General features: G+C 40.8%; 1 protein-coding gene across 2 annotated transcripts in view; it reads left to right on the forward strand.

The window, feature by feature from the left end:
• The window catches only part of LOC140573532 (signal transducer and activator of transcription 5B-like), a 121863-nt gene that overhangs the window by 52887 nt on the left and 51437 nt on the right, over positions 1-17539 (forward strand). The window contains exon 3 of one of the 2 annotated variants that reach the window (XM_072692940.1): positions 16117-16181. The exons of the other annotated variant lie outside the window; for it this stretch is intronic. The gene's annotated coding sequence lies outside the window, so the exon portion shown is untranslated. The remainder of the gene's footprint in view (positions 1-16116; positions 16182-17539) is intronic. 2 annotated transcript variants of the gene reach the window in all.

Consider the following 17539-nt stretch of genomic DNA (forward strand, 5'->3'; position numbering starts at 1 on the left):
GCTGGTCAAAATAATGCTTTATCATATTTTTGAATGGCCCATAGTCTGTATTTTTCCTTCTTAGCAAGCTGAAAATTGTAGCCAGGTTAGGTTTTAGCCATGACCTCCACTCACTTGCCCAGGTTTGGCTTTCCCGAGTCTTAAGGCTAATTTATGCTTAACGTTAAACGTGGTAAATTGCCACAGATATACGGACAGAGCCTTCTGTCTTTACTCTGCATTCGTTTTTGTAGTAAGTACATTATCATGACCTTCTCCACCGTCCCAGTGTTTGCTGTTGACTCAGAGCTGCCCTCTAATGGATGTATTGCTTAATATCCATGCCAATGTAAAGGATATATAGAAGTATGTGGGCAGTGATGGTTACGTCGTTGGAAACTGATAAACCTTTATCAGATTGCATTGCGGTCCTCTTGTTGTGTCCTTTTAGCAGGATTTTAGCTGGTTAGCTTTTAGCCTTGCCCCCACTCTCTGGATTCTTGAGTCTTACGGATAAAAATAAGCAGATACTTTTTCTTCTGATTTGTGTTTAGGCACAGTTTGGCTCAGCTGCAGTAGTTCAGTTTGTTTTCAGGAGCAGGGTTACTGGAGCAACCCATGTTCCCATAACTAGCAGAGTCTGGAGGTGATGAGCTGCTCTCCAGTATAAACAACACCGTCTCCTCCAGGAGTCACCATCACATTTTACAGCTTTGCAAGCTTTGACTGGGGCGTTCAGGGGCTGGGAATATTTTTTTAATTTTGGGGACGTAAATTTGAGGAGTCAAGACTGTGATGTAACAGTTTTGGAGTTTTTGGGATTGGCTCGTTTTCCAGCTCTGTTTTGGTTCTGCTGGAGAAACAGTGTTTAAGGTTCAGGTCAGTTTCATGTGTCAAACTCGCTATTTAACTATTCCAGGCTGAAACACTTCAGTGTGAGTGCATAATTCGTTGCTGTCATGCATAAACCTTGTATCTCCAAAGCAGTAACTTAGTAACTATAGTAGACAGAAAAAAACCTTCAATGTAAAACCGACTTCTTTTTCCAAGTAATTTTGGAGCATTCCTATCGGTCCATTCATCATTAAATTTGCATACAATATAAAGGAACAACTACCAGATTCACATTATATATAAATATTAAAAATGGCAAAAATTGAGGTTTTGGAGGTTGAAGTACTCCAAGGAAAACTTAAGGGCGAATTAAGAACACTACATATTACACTATAATCACAGTACAGTGTTATATCCAGAGTGGGCAGACCTGCTGTGTGTGCAGGAGTGTGTCTGCGTACATCCTTGCACAATAAACCTCTGGGAGTCAGCAGGCCACAGATGTGCGTGTGTATGTGTGTGAGAGAGGGAGACAGAAAGAGAGACAGAGAGATGGAGAGAGATCCCTCTTGCTGACTCAGATCTTGGCTATGTGGTTTGGGACCTAACCAGGACACATCTTTCACTGGTCGCTCAAAGTGCCAAACTTGGAGTAGAACAGACAAGAAAGGAGCTATAAACTAGACCCGACAGCTCGGGCTCTCTGCAGACGCTGCAGTCTACCAAGTGAGAGACGTGGCAAATTTAGAACTTCTTTAGCAAATAAAACTGCAGTCTAATCCCTCAAGTGAAACAACATTAATAATCTGAATTGTGATTCAGAATGAAGCAAACCTGTCAAAGTCAGTGTGAACTGGAAATCAGTCCATTTTCCTCCCTTTCTCTGGACGCATTGTGAAGTGAAGCATTGAATTAGGTATGTTCGTTGGCTTAGCTGAGCATTTTATCATGATAGGTGGGGGTGGTGGAAGTCGGATGAAAATAAAATATATTAATATGGACATTTTCCCATAGGAATCGATGGGATGCAGAAGGATGGATGGATGGCTGGTGGGTTGGATGGATGGGTGGATGGATGAGTGGGTCGGATAGGTTGAATGGATATGTGGGTTGGATGGATGGATGGATGGACGGGTGGGTCGGATGGGTTTGAATGGATGGGTGGGTGTGTGGGTTGGATGGATGGATGGATTCGTGGGTCAGTGGATCAGATCAGGGTTGAATGGATGTGTGGGTTGGATGGATACATGGATGGATTCATGGATGGGTGGATGTGTGGGTTGGATGGATGGATGGATGGATGGGTGGTTCAGTTGGTCGGATGGGTGGATGGTTGGTTCAGTTGGCCGGATGGGTTTGACTGGATGGGTGGATGTGGGTTGGATGGATGGGTGGGTCGGATGGGTTGAATGGATGTGTGGGTTGGATGGATGGATGGGTGGGTCAGTGGGTTTGGATGGGTTGAATGGATGGGTGGGTGTGTGGGTTGGATAGATGGCTAGATGGATGGATGGGTGGATCTGTGGGTCGGATGGATTGAATGGATGTGTGGGTTGGATGGATGAATGGATGGGTTGGTCAGTGGGTCGGATGGGTTGAATGGATGGGTGGGTGTGTGGGTTGGATGAATGGATGGATGTAAAGTCCTTTATTATACTCTTAATAACTGATGGTTACTTTCCAGTTGCAGCTCAATTTGAGCAATTTAATTACCAGCATTTTCACCATGGCAACGTAAGTATGATGTTACTGACCCATGCACATTAGAAACAGTACTGGCTCCCCGTGTAGCCCAGATTGACTTCTTTCGTCTCTGTCTTGCACTTTTGCCTTGTTCCAGTCTCCTTTCCCATCTGAAAGTAGTGAATGGAAGCCATGTGTTGTTGTTTTTTTTCAATATAACCACAGAGACGCAAGTGTATGTGTTGTTAGATCACGAGGATCTCACAGGATCCACCAGGCCTGCCTAATGGTGAAAGCACACACTGTCTATGGGTTTGACTGCCTGTAATTATATTATCTAAACACAAACCCACACACATACTGGAGAAATTAAAGAAATAAATACCTATAAGCTCAAAGAAGGTTTCTCCTTTAGCTCTTTTACTCTTCTTACTGTGATATTTACAGTGAATAGCATATACAGTATACAGTATACAGTATATATTTACTGTGGAACTGCTGCACACTTAAACACATTTTTATTTTTACAGAAAAATTAAAAGGCAAAGTGTAAATTAAAAGTAATGGTTCGCTCAGCCATGCTGATCTTGCTAACAACTCATGAAGGTAAATAGTTTAGCATTACTACAAAAACATCATGCTACACTATATGTCCAAATGTTTGTGGACACCCCTTCTAATGAAGACATTCTGCTACTTTAAGTTGCACCCATTGATGACACAGGTGTGCAAATGCACACACACCACACAGCTTGTCTAGTACCTGTGGAGAAGTACTGCCAATAGAGTAGGACTCTCTGAAGCAGATAAACATGAACCTACTGACACCTTGCCTAATACCAGATATGGGCTAGAGGGGTATAAACCCCCCCAGCATTGAGGTGTGGAGCAGTGGAACTGTGTTCTCTGGAATGATGGCGCTCCATAAACAGGCAAAAACATTTTTTTTCTTATAGACAATGTAATTCTGACTATGTTTTATGTTGTGTGATGGATTTCATGATAAATTGACCATTAGAAATGCTCCAGAATGACCTAGAATAAAATCTTTTACACTGACTTCCATTGAAAGTTAATAAGGTTTTTTCTTTTTTCTGTAAAGTTGGATTTTGACAGGGTTTTTGTGTCCCAGTGACGACTTTCTATCATATAGATATTGATATATACAGCTGAAAGATATGTCCCCTATAGAAATATAGAAACTTTGTATATTCAAAATTGGAATAAATGTAAACATTTCAAATAAGCTGACACAAATGTCCCATATATGTGTGTTGCCTTTAAATGAATTCTCTATGTCATAAATCTCATAGATCTGAGATCTGTTGGCCTGGATGGGAGGTTATGTGTCTTTAGGGAAAATGTACTTATTAAATTTAATATTGGAAATTATGTTATACTTTTTAAAGAGTTTAAATTGACTGGCAGAATCTACAAGCAGTGTTGAGCATGGAATGTCACGGATACTGTATCTGCAGTCACATGTGGGTCACATATATGTGTGTGTGTGTGTGTGTGTGTGCATGCTTGGTCATTCTTCTTTTGGTCATGCCATGCAACATGCAGGGTTGAAATAACTCCTGCAGCAGCCTATTAAACGTCCAGACAGTGACTGGCAGGGATCCACCCACACAGAGAGACACACACTCTCTCTCACACACACACACACACACACACACACACACACACAGGGCAGTATGATCTGATGTCTCTGGTGCAGTGTATTTATAGAGCGTGCTGAGTTTCGGGAGGGTGCTGTATCTGTGCCCAGCAGGGCTAAGTGCTCTCTTCACAAAAGGGCCTTTATTAGAAAATGCACACACACGCACACACACACACACACACACACACAAGCACATGCTTCATCACATCATACATGAGATCATCATACTTCACCAAATAGTGTTTTTCTTTAAGGAAGGAGCGCTGAAGTGTTTTGACCCACGGGTTTCTCTCTAGCCCCAGGTTGTTGTCATGTCGAGTGAGTGTGAACTGTTTGCGTGTGTGTGTGTGTCTTTTATGCGTTCCTAACCAGAACACACACTCGCAGAAAAGATGGAACTGTTAATATGGATGGACTGGTTACATAAATATGCAGATTTCTATTGCTTATTTAAAGGGATTATGTGCTATTTGTCCTGTATTTTTTGTTTGCCCAGAGGCCAAAAACAGGCTGTTTCCTTTACTGTGCCTTTAAGACAGTCACATCTATTCCAGATTCACATGGAAAATCAAGAACCTTGTTTTTACGTATTTTAAACATATGGACATATTTGATCTTCTTAGGAAAAGGGCTTATCAAGGGTTTTTTAGTACATAACTATGACAACTCAATGAACTTTTTGAATTCTTAGCCCCTTCATAACAGAACGCCTTATCACACAGTAAGGTGTATTACTCAGTGACTACAGGGACTTCTGTACAAACTGCTGGGGCTAATCTTTAGTAATAGCAGGGCCATAGGTTGTTTAAGGGGTAAATTGTGTGTTAATTAGTGGCTCTTTGCCTGAATAAATGGTTCTTCCCTTACAAGGAAAACCTATTGTAGATTGTTATTATTATTATTATTATTTTTTAGAAATCAGTGGTAAGGCACCAAAGAGGGTTCCCCTATGGTTACGTACAGTATGTACGTGTCAAGTAAAAGGTTCTTTAGTATATAAGATGATTCTATAAAGACATGTGACCATTTAAAGAACTGCTTCAATGCTGAATTAATGGATCTTTAAATACAAGATAAATGTTTTACATTCTGTAGAAGATTCTTTTATACAAAAACATAGAGGTTTTGTATAGCACCAAAAATGGCTTTACAATGGTTCTGTGTCAGATGTTTCTTTTTTAAAGGTTCTTTAGTAAATAAGATGATTCTATACAGAACTGTGACCATTTAAAGAACCATTTGGATGCTCACAAGGTTCTTTAATTGAATTAATGGTTCTTTAAATACAAAGCACACCATCATAGAGAAAGTACCATAATTTTTTCATAGAAAAAAATGGTTTTGTATTGCACCAAAAATGTCAAATATGATTTTAAAAAGGGGTTCTTAAAAAGTTCTGTAGTAAATTGTATGGTACTTTATAGAACCATGACAACTCAAAGAACCATTTTAATGCTTCATTGGCTCTTTTTGCCTGATTAAATGTTTCTTCTCATAAAAGAAAAACCTATTTCAGTTTCTTTTTTTTCTTTTTTTTTTTTTAGAATCGGTGGTTCTATAAAGCACCAAAGAGGGTTATACGTATAGTTAGGTGTCAAACTAAAGTTTTCTTTTATTTTTAAAGGTTCTTTAGTAAATAAGATGATTCTGTATAGAACTGTGACTATTTAACTGTGAACTGTGACGATTCTTACAAGGTTCTTTAATTGAATGAATGGTTCTTTAAATACAAAGCGTACCATCATAGAAAAACAAAGTGGTTTTGTATAGCGCCAAAAAATGTTCCACAATGGTTACGTGTCAAATAGGCTTAAAAAAGGGGTTAATGGTATGTTATAGAACCATGATAACTCAAAGAACCTTTGAATGCTTAAATGCCTGATAAATGCTTCGTCCCATACAAGGAAAACCACCAAAAAGGGTTCCACTATGGTTATGTATTAAAGAACCCTTTTCAGTACTTTATTGAACCCTGTTTGCCTAGAATGTAGCATCTGTTTTAAAAGGCACATCAGGCTGAAACATGTCTTCTAACCTTCGAGTGAATGGGTGTGGCTAAACTGCTGTAGGCTGAATGTAGGCAAATATATGTAAATTATGGTGTTTGTGACATCGCCAGGTTGTTTTTGCAGCTAAATTGCCACAGATAGTGTTTAAGCACTGGAGAGTGACTGGTGCATGTGGAACATTAGCTATAATAATTATGTATCCCATGTTTCAGAAAAGTCAGGAAAATGTCCATGCCCTTTAATCCCAAAAGCAAAATCAGGACTTTCTAATGCCCTCATTCAAATAGAGTAAGCAACTGAGTCCTGTATAATATCGATAATGATGAGCCTGAGGTGACTCAGTGGGAGCTATTTATTAACCAAAGGTTAGGGGTAGCTGCGCTAGCTGTGGTGACCAGAACACACTTGCAGAAAAGATGTAAACAGTAATGTTTATGCACTGGTTACGTAAAGCAGGTCTGAGGCTACTGTACTTATTTCAGGCATTAGTCAGCTATTCTTTATGCTTATGTTACATACCATGATGTTCCTGGAGGAGAGTTCTTTAAGTTCAGGCATTTGCTCTTTGGACTGCTGCACTCCCAGCACACTTTCTGACCCACCCTGTGTGCAAATGTGTGTTCATGTATTTATATATAGAATACAAATGTAGGAAACTCAGAGAAGACCAAGTAACAGACTGCACTACTACTAAAACTACTAAAGCATAATATATATATATATATGTAGAACATAGTATAGGACATAGTATATACATATATATGTATGACTCCATGTCTATTGTGTGTGTTCCCTGTGAGCTTGTGCCAGAAAATACAACAGTGATGTTAGTTAATTTTACACCCCTCTGTTAGGTCAGTGTTATTTATAAAGCTTGACAGGAGAGCAAGAATGAGAACATACACACACACACACACACATACACACACACACACACACACACATACAAATATTTAAAGTCTTAGGATAGCCACACAGTCCCAACAAGACTTTTGCACCTCTTTTAAGTTCCAGTGTTTCCACAGCGCTTCAGTATGTGTGTGTGTTTTACGTGTAGGCTTGGTCTTCATGCTGCTCACCAGTTAAAGACAATAGCGGTGTGATAAAGAGACGTGTGTGTCTGTATGTGCATGTGATTGTCTGTCTGATAGCCTTTAGGCCATAATGCACCTTTTACAAGCTCTCTTCGTCTCTATGGTAACCAGAGGTTAGAGGTAGCTGTGGTGATTTTGGCGGGAGGCGTGTTGGTCGCCATGGTTACCTGCACAGGAAGTTCTTAAGGCAGACAGTAATCACGTCAGTGGAGGATGAAATGGATGGAGTCGTTTGTTCTGTACAGGTCTCTTCAGTTTCTACGTACAGCCTTTCAAACCAATAGAACGAACGGACGGAGTTCAGGTCTGTAAACGTGTAGTTTATGTTGTGTGAAAGTTATTAAAGTTATTAAAGTTATGTGTGTTCTTTATCTTCAGTGTATGATGTCTGGTAAACTGGACTGAAGTGGCTTGATTCTTGCTTTAGTAACAATGCAGACTCATTCTGCTGTCACACTGCCAGATAATAATAATAATGCAATTTGAGAAGAAAGCTAGTTTTTATAGCTATCATTTTCTTTTTATTACTAGTTATGAATATAACTAGTATTAAAATCAGTAACCCACAGATCCCATTAAGCCTTTCTTTACATAATTAAACATCTGAATATTTAGAACCATACTGAGAGATGAAGGCAATATAACTAAACACATACAACCTATTAAATGCCCATAAAAAAAGTATATATATATATACACACACACACATATATATATATATATATATATATATATATATATAAACACTACTTAATATTTCCAAAACTAGAATCAGGTGCAGCACATCAGCTGCAGGTGATTAGAACATGGTTAAGACGATTAGAGCTGATGTGTAAAGGTAAAGGTAAGGTAAAGGTGCACGTATTTGTCACTGTACACTGTACAGCGAAATGTGTCCTCCGCATTTAACCCATCTGGTAGTGAACACACACTCACACGCACACATGTGTTAGGGGCAGTGAGTACACACACACACCCAGAGCGGTGGGCAGCCAACTCCAGCGCCCAGGGAGCAGAGAGGGTAAAGGGCCTTGCTCAAGGGCCCTGATTCTAATTTTAGACATTTGAAGTAGTGATAAATGTGGGGTTTTCTAACTTTTTTCTATCTACATTATTATCAATTACATTTTACAAGAAAATGACATTTCTTCAGTGGTATGCGTTTAGTTATATTACCTCCATCTGCCAATATAGTTCACATGAAGATCAAATGCCCATATGTTTCAACAAGATAAAGGTTTTTGGAGGGTGTACAATTTTTTCCCCATAACTGCATGTATGTATTTATGTATGTATGCAAGTGCGAGTTCCACCTCCAAACCTTAAGCTATAAGCCACTACCAAGCTACCAAGCTGATTGGCGTCAGATTATGGCGAGTGTAAATGGCAAACTAGCGGAGCTATTGGACCCATCTGCCTGGGCTACCTCTTTCAAATTAGCTAGGGGCTTTTTTTGGGATGGTTGAGGAAGATGGTTTTTACTGATTACTGATTCTGTAAAGCCACTTTGTGACAACACCAGTTGTACAAATAAAGCTAATCTGGAGGCTAAATGGGCCTGAAAAGAGTCAGAAGCACTCTTAAGACCATTAACTCGACTCTGTGCTCTAAGATATGAGGCTTCATCCTCTGAACGAGTGAGATTTGAGCCTCAGTTAGCTGGGACACGGCCTGTGCTGTGGTGTTTAGCGTGCTAGCTAACTTATCTAGGCCTAGATAGCAAGTCCAGAACACAGCAGAACCGGTCTCTCATTCAGCCCTTCACCAGCCACTCCACATTACTCTCTCAGACACCAGGTTTCTATCATCAGCACTTGTGCCGGTAGCTCAGCGGCTGCACTGGGCTGTCTGATACTCGGTGGATCAATAGCCGAGCAAGTTAAGCAAAGGCTTAGCGAGTGGGCTACAGATCCAGAACCACGGGGGCAAAACGAGACATTATGGTCTAAACGTTTAGAAGTGAGCTTTCTGACTGTCAGGTGCGCCGTGGTGAGCAGACTGTTATCCTGCTAGTGAGCTAATGCTGAGCTGTTCTCTCCTGAGTCGAGCAGTTTTACATTTGTAATTATTGTCAGACTGACGGTTTAACATTTATTGAATGATTGATTTTAGAGTGAGCACTGTGTTCAGTTAATCTGTGACCTTGTGAGCAAACTGAACTCTGTGTTTGATGGTATTTCGGCTTGAAAATAACGCAGGATGAGATGCAGACGGAAGCTGCATAAACAGTAGACTCCCCACCCCTGGTTACACCGTATGTGACCATATGAAAGAGTGGACACTGCCCAGCCTGAACGAGAGAGGCCTTGCCGTTTTGAAGCCCATTGTGATAAAGTAAGGGAGATGGACTTTGACTTAGTGTTGCACCGATTCTGATACAGTATTGGTATCAGTGCTGGTACTGGCACTTACACAGTATCGGTCTCGGCAATAAAGAGCACCTAGACCATGAAGCTTACTGACGCCCTACTTTTTGTTTTTATTCCTAGAACATTTTAAACAGACATTAAACAATTTAATGGAACTTTTACTTTTACAGCACCTTTTCTTTTTAACAAGAAGTTGAGTTTCCGCAGCTGTTTAAAGGCCACACACTGAAGTTTACCTGAATGTTAAATTGCTGCATTTTTATTTTTTCATTGCTCTGAAACGTATTATTCTTATTATATATAAAACATCAAATCTATATAAAAGTGGAACACTAGAAATATCAGGATTTATAGCCAGAGTTAGTATCAGTATCGGTGTCAATACTTGAAAATCTGGTATCGGTATCGGAGAGGATGAAGTGGTATCGGTGCATCCCTACTTTGTATGGATGTACATTGTCTCAAGTGTGGAGTGTGAAAGTGTTTGTAGGTATGGTGCAGACAAATTTCTGCTTGGTTTATCTTCTTTGGTGAAATATCTAATGACAGATGGCACACAACTTATACTCCCCGCCCCTTCTGCGCACCCACACACACACACTGAGCCTCTGGTCACTGCATCAAAGAGTCCAGCCATGATGACCTTTTAATGAGGAATCAGATTAATGACAGAAAGCACACTCACACACAAACACACACTTATCTGCACACCCACACTCATCCGCTCTCAAAAATAAAGGTTCTGCAATGGGTTCTTTTGAATGATGCCATAAAACCACCAATCTTGGTTTCATAAAGATCCATTTTTGCAAACGAAATATAGGTAAACCATAACAGGAAGGAACCTAATCTAATTGACGCTATATGGACAAAAGTATTGGGACACCTGCTCATTGTTCACTGTTTCGTCCAAAATAGAGTAGCTGTGTCTACTGTCCGGGGACGACTTTCTGCTAGATGTTATTGAAGCATTGCAGTGAGGATTTGATTGCATTGAATGACAAGAACATTAGTGAGGTCAGGATGCTTGATGATCAACACCCCACCTCACCCCTCGTAACTTATTCCAAAAGTGTTGAAGGGAGCACCACCCAACAAGGGTGGGTGGGCAGTGTATTGCGGGGAGGGGTTGCGGTTGTGGTTTATGTGATCTTCATGACCATGTTTTGGCCAGAGTGCTCCAGGCGACCTCAGCTGAGAAAAGTTGAACTCGGTCAAGGTTCAGAGTGGTCAAGGAACTGATGTCATGACCATTCAGACCATTTCTGTGCTGGCCAATCAGATCAGCAGTACGTCAGGCCTTCAGTGGGAGCTGTCATTGCGCAGGGATAATAGCAGATATTAATCCAGCTTCTGAATGGCGGTGAGAAAGGGGCCGACTCATAGATTCATTCATTTGCCTTTTCGTCAGTGACCTTTTTTTTGGTTCACTTCTTCCTGTGAGTGGAAACTGTGAGCCTGGTGCTACTGGGGGTGACGGCTGTGTTACAGTGTTACTGTTGTTGTATTTTTGTCTGATAGAGCTGTTTATTATAGTTTGTCTTACTAACATGAACACACACTGTCTGTCCACTTTCTGTCTGTCTGTCTGGCTGAAATGTTGAGATGCAGAAGGGAAGCGTTTTTTTCCTGAACGCAAGAAAACACACATTGATCTGTCAGAGGAGAAAACAACTGAGCGTGTATCGATTCTCTCCTCCTTCACTGTCTCTCTCTCTCTCAGCTCTGTGTGAAAGCACAGTGAGGCCACTCAGAAACAAGAAAAAGAAAGAGGAAGTCAGCCCTCGCTCTTTCCTTTCTCGCTCTTACACACACACTCTCTCTTTTGCTCTTTCATTTTCAGCTCAGAGTAGAGTTATTGTCATGCCAGTATCAAGTACAATGTAAACAACATCAGTAAAAATAACTTATAATAATAGTACTAATTAACTATAAATAATAAATACATATATTATTATTATTATTATTATTATTATTATTATTATTTACAGAGGGTACTAATAAGGTTAGGTTGTAACTATATGGAGTGTTTTATATATAAACTGGCAGTTGACAGTATGGATGCGTAAGAGGTCAGTGGTGTAACAGTATGGACAATGTTACACGTCAGTGGTGTAACAGTATGGATGTGTTACAGGTCAGTGGTGTAACAATATGGACTATGTTACAGGTCAGTGGTGTAACAGAATGGATGTGTTACAGGTCAGTGGTGTAACAGTATGGATGTGTTACAGGTCAGTGGTGTAACAGTATGGAGTGTTTTGCAGGTCATAGTATGGAGTGTGTTGCAAGTCAGTGGTGTAACAGTATGGACTATGTTACAGGTCAGTGGTGTAACAGTATGGATGTGTTACAGGTCAGTGGTGTAACAGTATGGACTATGTTACAGGTCAGTGGTGTAACAGTATGGATGTGTTACAGGTCAGTGGTGTAACATTACGGAGTGTGTGTTACAGGTCAAGAGTGTAACAGTATGGAGTGTTTTACAGGTCAGTGGTGATTGTGGACATATGTGCTAATGTGTATTTCTGGTAGTTGACTGTGTGTGTGTGTGTGTGTGTGTGTGTGTGTGTGTGTGCATGTTTTAGTCGTGTAAGGTCAGCACCAGTCTACCCCTGCTGTTGAGACCAGTATATCCTCACTGACATCTAGTGGGGGGGAGGGAGAGGGGGGGGGGGATTCCTCTGGCGTCCATTTATCATATTAGTCTTGATAGCTGGAGGGATGGAGAGAATTAGAAATGCTCTTTTGGATATTTAGCAGAAACTGGTTGCACCGTGTGACTTATGGTACTGTTCTGATCCAGAAGAGTGTGTGTGTGTGTGTGTGTGTATGTGAACATCGTCTTGTAAGGTTGGACAAGTTTTACAGAACTGGCCAGATTCCTATTCAGCCTAATGAATTTTGGTTGGAGTTTCAAGTCACTGAGTTTAGATGCTGTTCCCTCTTCATCGGGTCATCTGAGATATTTTTGCCAGGGAAGTTGGAAATAATGCCTGATAATTTGCCACATGATTACCCAATAATGATAACTAGTTATTCTGAGTTATTTTGCTGAGTTGTGTGCTACGTTTTCTCATTGAGTTGAATGGGATTTTTGCTATCTTTGCAACCATATCTGTCACATTATAAAGTGGCAAACTAGAACTCAATCAACAAGGAAGGTAAAGCTGGGTTAAAAAACCATAATGACAGATATACAACAATGCAAGGCTCAGAGCTCAGGAGGATTCAACGAGCAAAATGAAGGCTTAAGTAAGGCAGTGTAGAATGAAGCTCAGGTGTGGCAGGTGAGTGTTGAACGGGTGTGGGCCCATGGTTAGTATTCTGTGGACATCCCAGAGTGCCAGAGTACATTTATAGTACAACAGTAATATCGTAAAGTTGTTCTATAGCTGTATATTTTACAGTAAAAGACTGTTGTGAAATTAGCAGAGTTAATCATAATACTGTAAAGTTACTCTATAACTGTAAATTTAACTGGGATTTTATTTACAAAAAAAAACAATAAAAATAAACACATAACCATTAGTGGTGAAACTCTCGGTTCAGATCAGATCATGTTTTTTCAGTCATCGATTGGATCATTTTTTGGATCAGCAAAGAAAGAAAAAAGGGAGACTGTATGAATGTACGAGTAATTAAAGCTTTCCGTTTAAAAATATTTTGTTACTGCTTCATTTGTATTAATGATATTTATTTTGAAATGCGCTGCTTGTTATTTTGTATTACTGACTTTTATTTTGACATGGTCTGATAGTTTGTGTTAGTGACTTCTTTGAACACGGTCTGTTTGTATTGGAGACTTTTATTTTGACATGGTCTGTATGGATAACCCAATAAAAGAATGTGTGCTGGGTCTTTTTAGCACACATTTGGCTTCAGACACATACATATACATGTCAACCAGTGCCCCTCTCCCTCCAACAGCTCTCTCACACTCCTCGACAGACTGTCATATGAGTTCTTGTCTCACAACAGGTCATGCACACAGCGAGCACACACACACACACGCACACACACACACACACGCTCACACACATGGTCATGTGGAATCTCTCGCCTTAGCTGTCTCACAGATTTCAATCTCATTTAGATTACATAATCCTGGCCTGTAGTTCTAATCCCAGTCAGGCTCGCAGAGTGAGTGAGGTCATGGTCAGGGTCAGCCAGTGTTTTCTCACACTTTCAACAGACAGACTATTCGTGATGATTGTCTTTTTTTTTTCAGATGACCCAATTAGCAAACGGAAATACAAGTCAACCAGCCGGTTGTAACAACTATAATGTTTTCAGGTTTACTGTGCTGAATTGCAGACTTCTGATACAGAACGAGGGCCGGGCTGGATGCCATATTAACCTTTCCAGGCTGATCTGGTACTGCATCATCGTGCAGGGCTTTGTAATGTTTGTGTCTCCCAAGATGATTTTTTTGGGATCATTTAAAATGCTGTCAAACTTCTGCGCAGAACTGCACTGTGAAGCTCAGAGTGTAATTAGTGGTGTTTGCTAGTTCTGCTGATACTCACTGTACTGGGCTGAGCGACCCATCCCATTAATGCTGTTAAAAGTCTTTACTCTGCTTCCCCCAAGAGATGTGCTACTTTTACACATTCTTAAAAAAAAAAGCTATTTTGCCATCTAGAGGTTGAATGAGAAAGTGCCGGGTCCTGTGACCTTGCGCAACGCTGGTGCAACTCACAAGATATGGATCATATGATCTGACCAGCTGTCATGTTCGTCTAATTTATCGGCAGATTGCATATTTGGGTTAAAAGTCATCCAATACCAATACACAGGCCATCGCTCCTTCCATCTTGAGTTCATAGCTACCTACCTATCTAGATAGTTGCAGCTTTAGCTGTTCTTCAGTGAGGCTCAGCTGACTCAGATGGTTATGACAGAAATAATGAGTATCACTAGCTCATATCATATAATGTAACGAGGGAATGGCTTTAAAGATTTGCCGATCTAAAGGTAAAACAGATGCAGCTAAAGGGTTTTTGCAAGGTTTTTTAACAGCAAGTTGATTGCTGGTCTACTGAGCGGTTACAATGCCTGTTCAAGGGTAAAAGAGACACTAGCGGTGCCAGATCTCTACTCATATTATGGAAACTGCTGAAAAGTGACAACGCCTTATTCCGCTAGATCACTTGGGGCCCCTGTGATGATTCTTTGAGTCCAAGACCACTGAGTCATATTGCTACTACTGAGCACCAAAACAAAAACATGTGCTGATACACCATATGGACAAAAGTATTGGGACACCTGCTCTCTAAAATCAATGGTATTAAAAAGAGTGAATCCTGCTTTTGTTGGAGTAACTGTCTCTACTGTCCAGGGAAGAAGTTTTTCTACTAGATTTTGAAGCTTTGCTGTGGGGACATGATTACATTCAGCGACAAAAGCATTAGCGAGGTCAGGATGTTGAATGAACACCACCCCACCCCAAGAAAACTCCCCAACTCTCATTCCAAAAGTATTGGATGGAGCACCATCCATCATTTCAGAGAACACAGTTCCACTGCTCCACAGCTCAATGCTGGGGGGCTTTATAGGGTGATGTTTATGTGCTCCAGAGATATTCTATTATATTCTCTATTCTACTGGCAGTGCTTTTGTACAGGGACTAGACAAGCTGTGTGTGTGTGTGTGTGTATTTGCACACCTGTGTCAATGGGTATAACTTAAAGTAGCTGAATGCATTAACTGGAAGGATTAATGCATTCCACAAACCTTTGGACATGCAGTGTTTAAATCCCATATATACACTCTCTATCTCTCTCTCTCTTTCTGTGTTGCCCATGCATTAAATCAGTGTAGATAGGATTGGTGAAGGACAAGATAGCATGTGAGAGAGAGAGAGAGAGAGAGAGGCAGAGAGAGGAAGAGAAGAGGCAGGAAGTCTCTGTATTGCTTTGACCCTAATCAAGCACAGATTCTCATCCTTAGGTCTGTGGTTCTGTGGACCTGTTAGTCCATTTGTGTGTGTGAGAGAGAAATGTGTGTGTGTGTGAGATAGGTCAGTGTTCATGCTTCATACACACTCTGTTGTTACTTTTGACTTAGTTGTGTTTTTGATCTCTCTCTCTCTGTCTCTCTCTCTCTCTCTCTCTCTCTCTCTCTCTCTCTCTATTTATTTCTATCTCTATCTTTCCCTTTCTTTTATTTTTCTCTCTCTCTGTGTCTCTCTCTCTATCTCTCTCTGTCTTTTATTTCTCTCTGTCTCTCACTCTTTCTCTCTCTCTATCTCTCTCACTCTCTCTCCCTCTCTCTCTCTCTCTATATATATATATATATATATATATATATATATATATATATCTTTATTTCTCTCTCTATCTCTATCTCTCTCTTTCTTTTATTTTTCTCTCTCTCTCTGTCTGTCTCTCTATCTCTCTCTGTCTTTTATTTCTCTCTCTCTCTCTCTCTCTCTCTCTCTCTCTCTCTCTCTCTCTCTCTCTCTCTCTCTCTCATGCTCTCAGATTTTGTGGTGCCTCACTTCAGCATTTCCTGATCTTACATGGTAACAAAAGGCTGAAGACAAGAGGTAAGCTTGTAGTGTGTGTGTGTGTCTGTGTCTGTGTGTGAAGGAAAAGCCACATATAGACTCACTTAGAGGAAAAAATCAGAAGTGCTTAAGAAATCAAAAGTGATAGTAAGTTCAGAGAGAAAGCTAAAGGGTGCTGCCTTAAATGTGTTCTCTTTCAGGTCCTTTACTTTTGGCCTTAACATGGTTAATTTAATACGAGTGTGTGTGTGTGTGTGTGTGTGTGTGTGTGTGTTCTGTTTGGAAATGATGGACACATTAGCATCAGGTGGGCTCAAATCCATCACTGTTCGGTTCAGTGCAGCAGAGGGGGGCCCAAAGGTTAGTGGCTAAGGGGAGTTGAGGAAGAGGTGTGGCAGGACGTGCTAATGGGTGGTACAGTGGTCAAGCGAGGTGAGGAGAGTGTCCCAGTGCAGAGCAGGCAAACTGATGGGTGCTGAGGCCTACCACAGCAGGCCTCAGCGTCTTTGATCACAACGCAACATCGACTGGAAACGAGTGTGTGTGTGGTAAGTTAACTGGAAATGAATGGTTTTCACCAATGTGTTGTCATACAAATACACGTGTCTGTGTGTGTGTGAGTGTGTGCATGCGCACATGCACCTGTAGGTGTGTGGTTACTGGAAACCGGTGGTTTGTGTGCGTCTTTATGTGTAGGAGTGGTTACACTGCTAGGAAACTGAGTTTCTGAGTGTGTGTGTGTGTGTGTGTGTCTGTCTGTCTGTCTATGTGGGTGTGTGAAAGGTGGCTTAGTTAACAAACATACAGATAGTAGACAGTAGTAATGCATGACAGGAAGAGGTGGAGCTATGTGTGTGGTTATCTTCCTGTAGCTCAGTTCCCTACTTGTGAACTTCCTTCTCGATTGGCAGCCGTACAGCTGAGTCGGCAGATTGACGATTGCGGCACTGACCGCTGGATTTGGACCAAGCTTTAGGTTAGGAAAGTTTCCCGCCAGTCTTCGTATCTGAGTATGATTCAGTTGGCCAGAACGATAAGATTTAGTCATAGAATTTCTGGTAAAATTTCAGTCATTGTCTGTTGGTTTTAATATTTTAATATTAAAACCAAATGTTTGTGGACACCCCTTCTGATGAATGCATTCAGCTACATAAAAACACAGCTCTGAGTACATTTACCTTCCTGTTCTTTCTTGGATGCAGAAATGTACATGGCTTCACAGCTCTAGAGTGGCGCAACTGTCAAACTGCACATGGGGGAAGGCCTTCCTATCCATAGACTCCTTAAAACATTGGGACAAAAGTACTGGGACACCTGCTCATTCACTGTTTCTTATTAGACCCTACGGTCTAACTGTGAAGAGGTCATAAGTTCAAATCCCAGTAAGGCCTCAGTGC

This window comes from Salminus brasiliensis, chromosome 12 (assembly GCF_030463535.1).
Source record: "Salminus brasiliensis chromosome 12, fSalBra1.hap2, whole genome shotgun sequence".
Classification (NCBI taxonomy): Eukaryota; Metazoa; Chordata; class Actinopteri; order Characiformes; family Bryconidae; genus Salminus; species Salminus brasiliensis.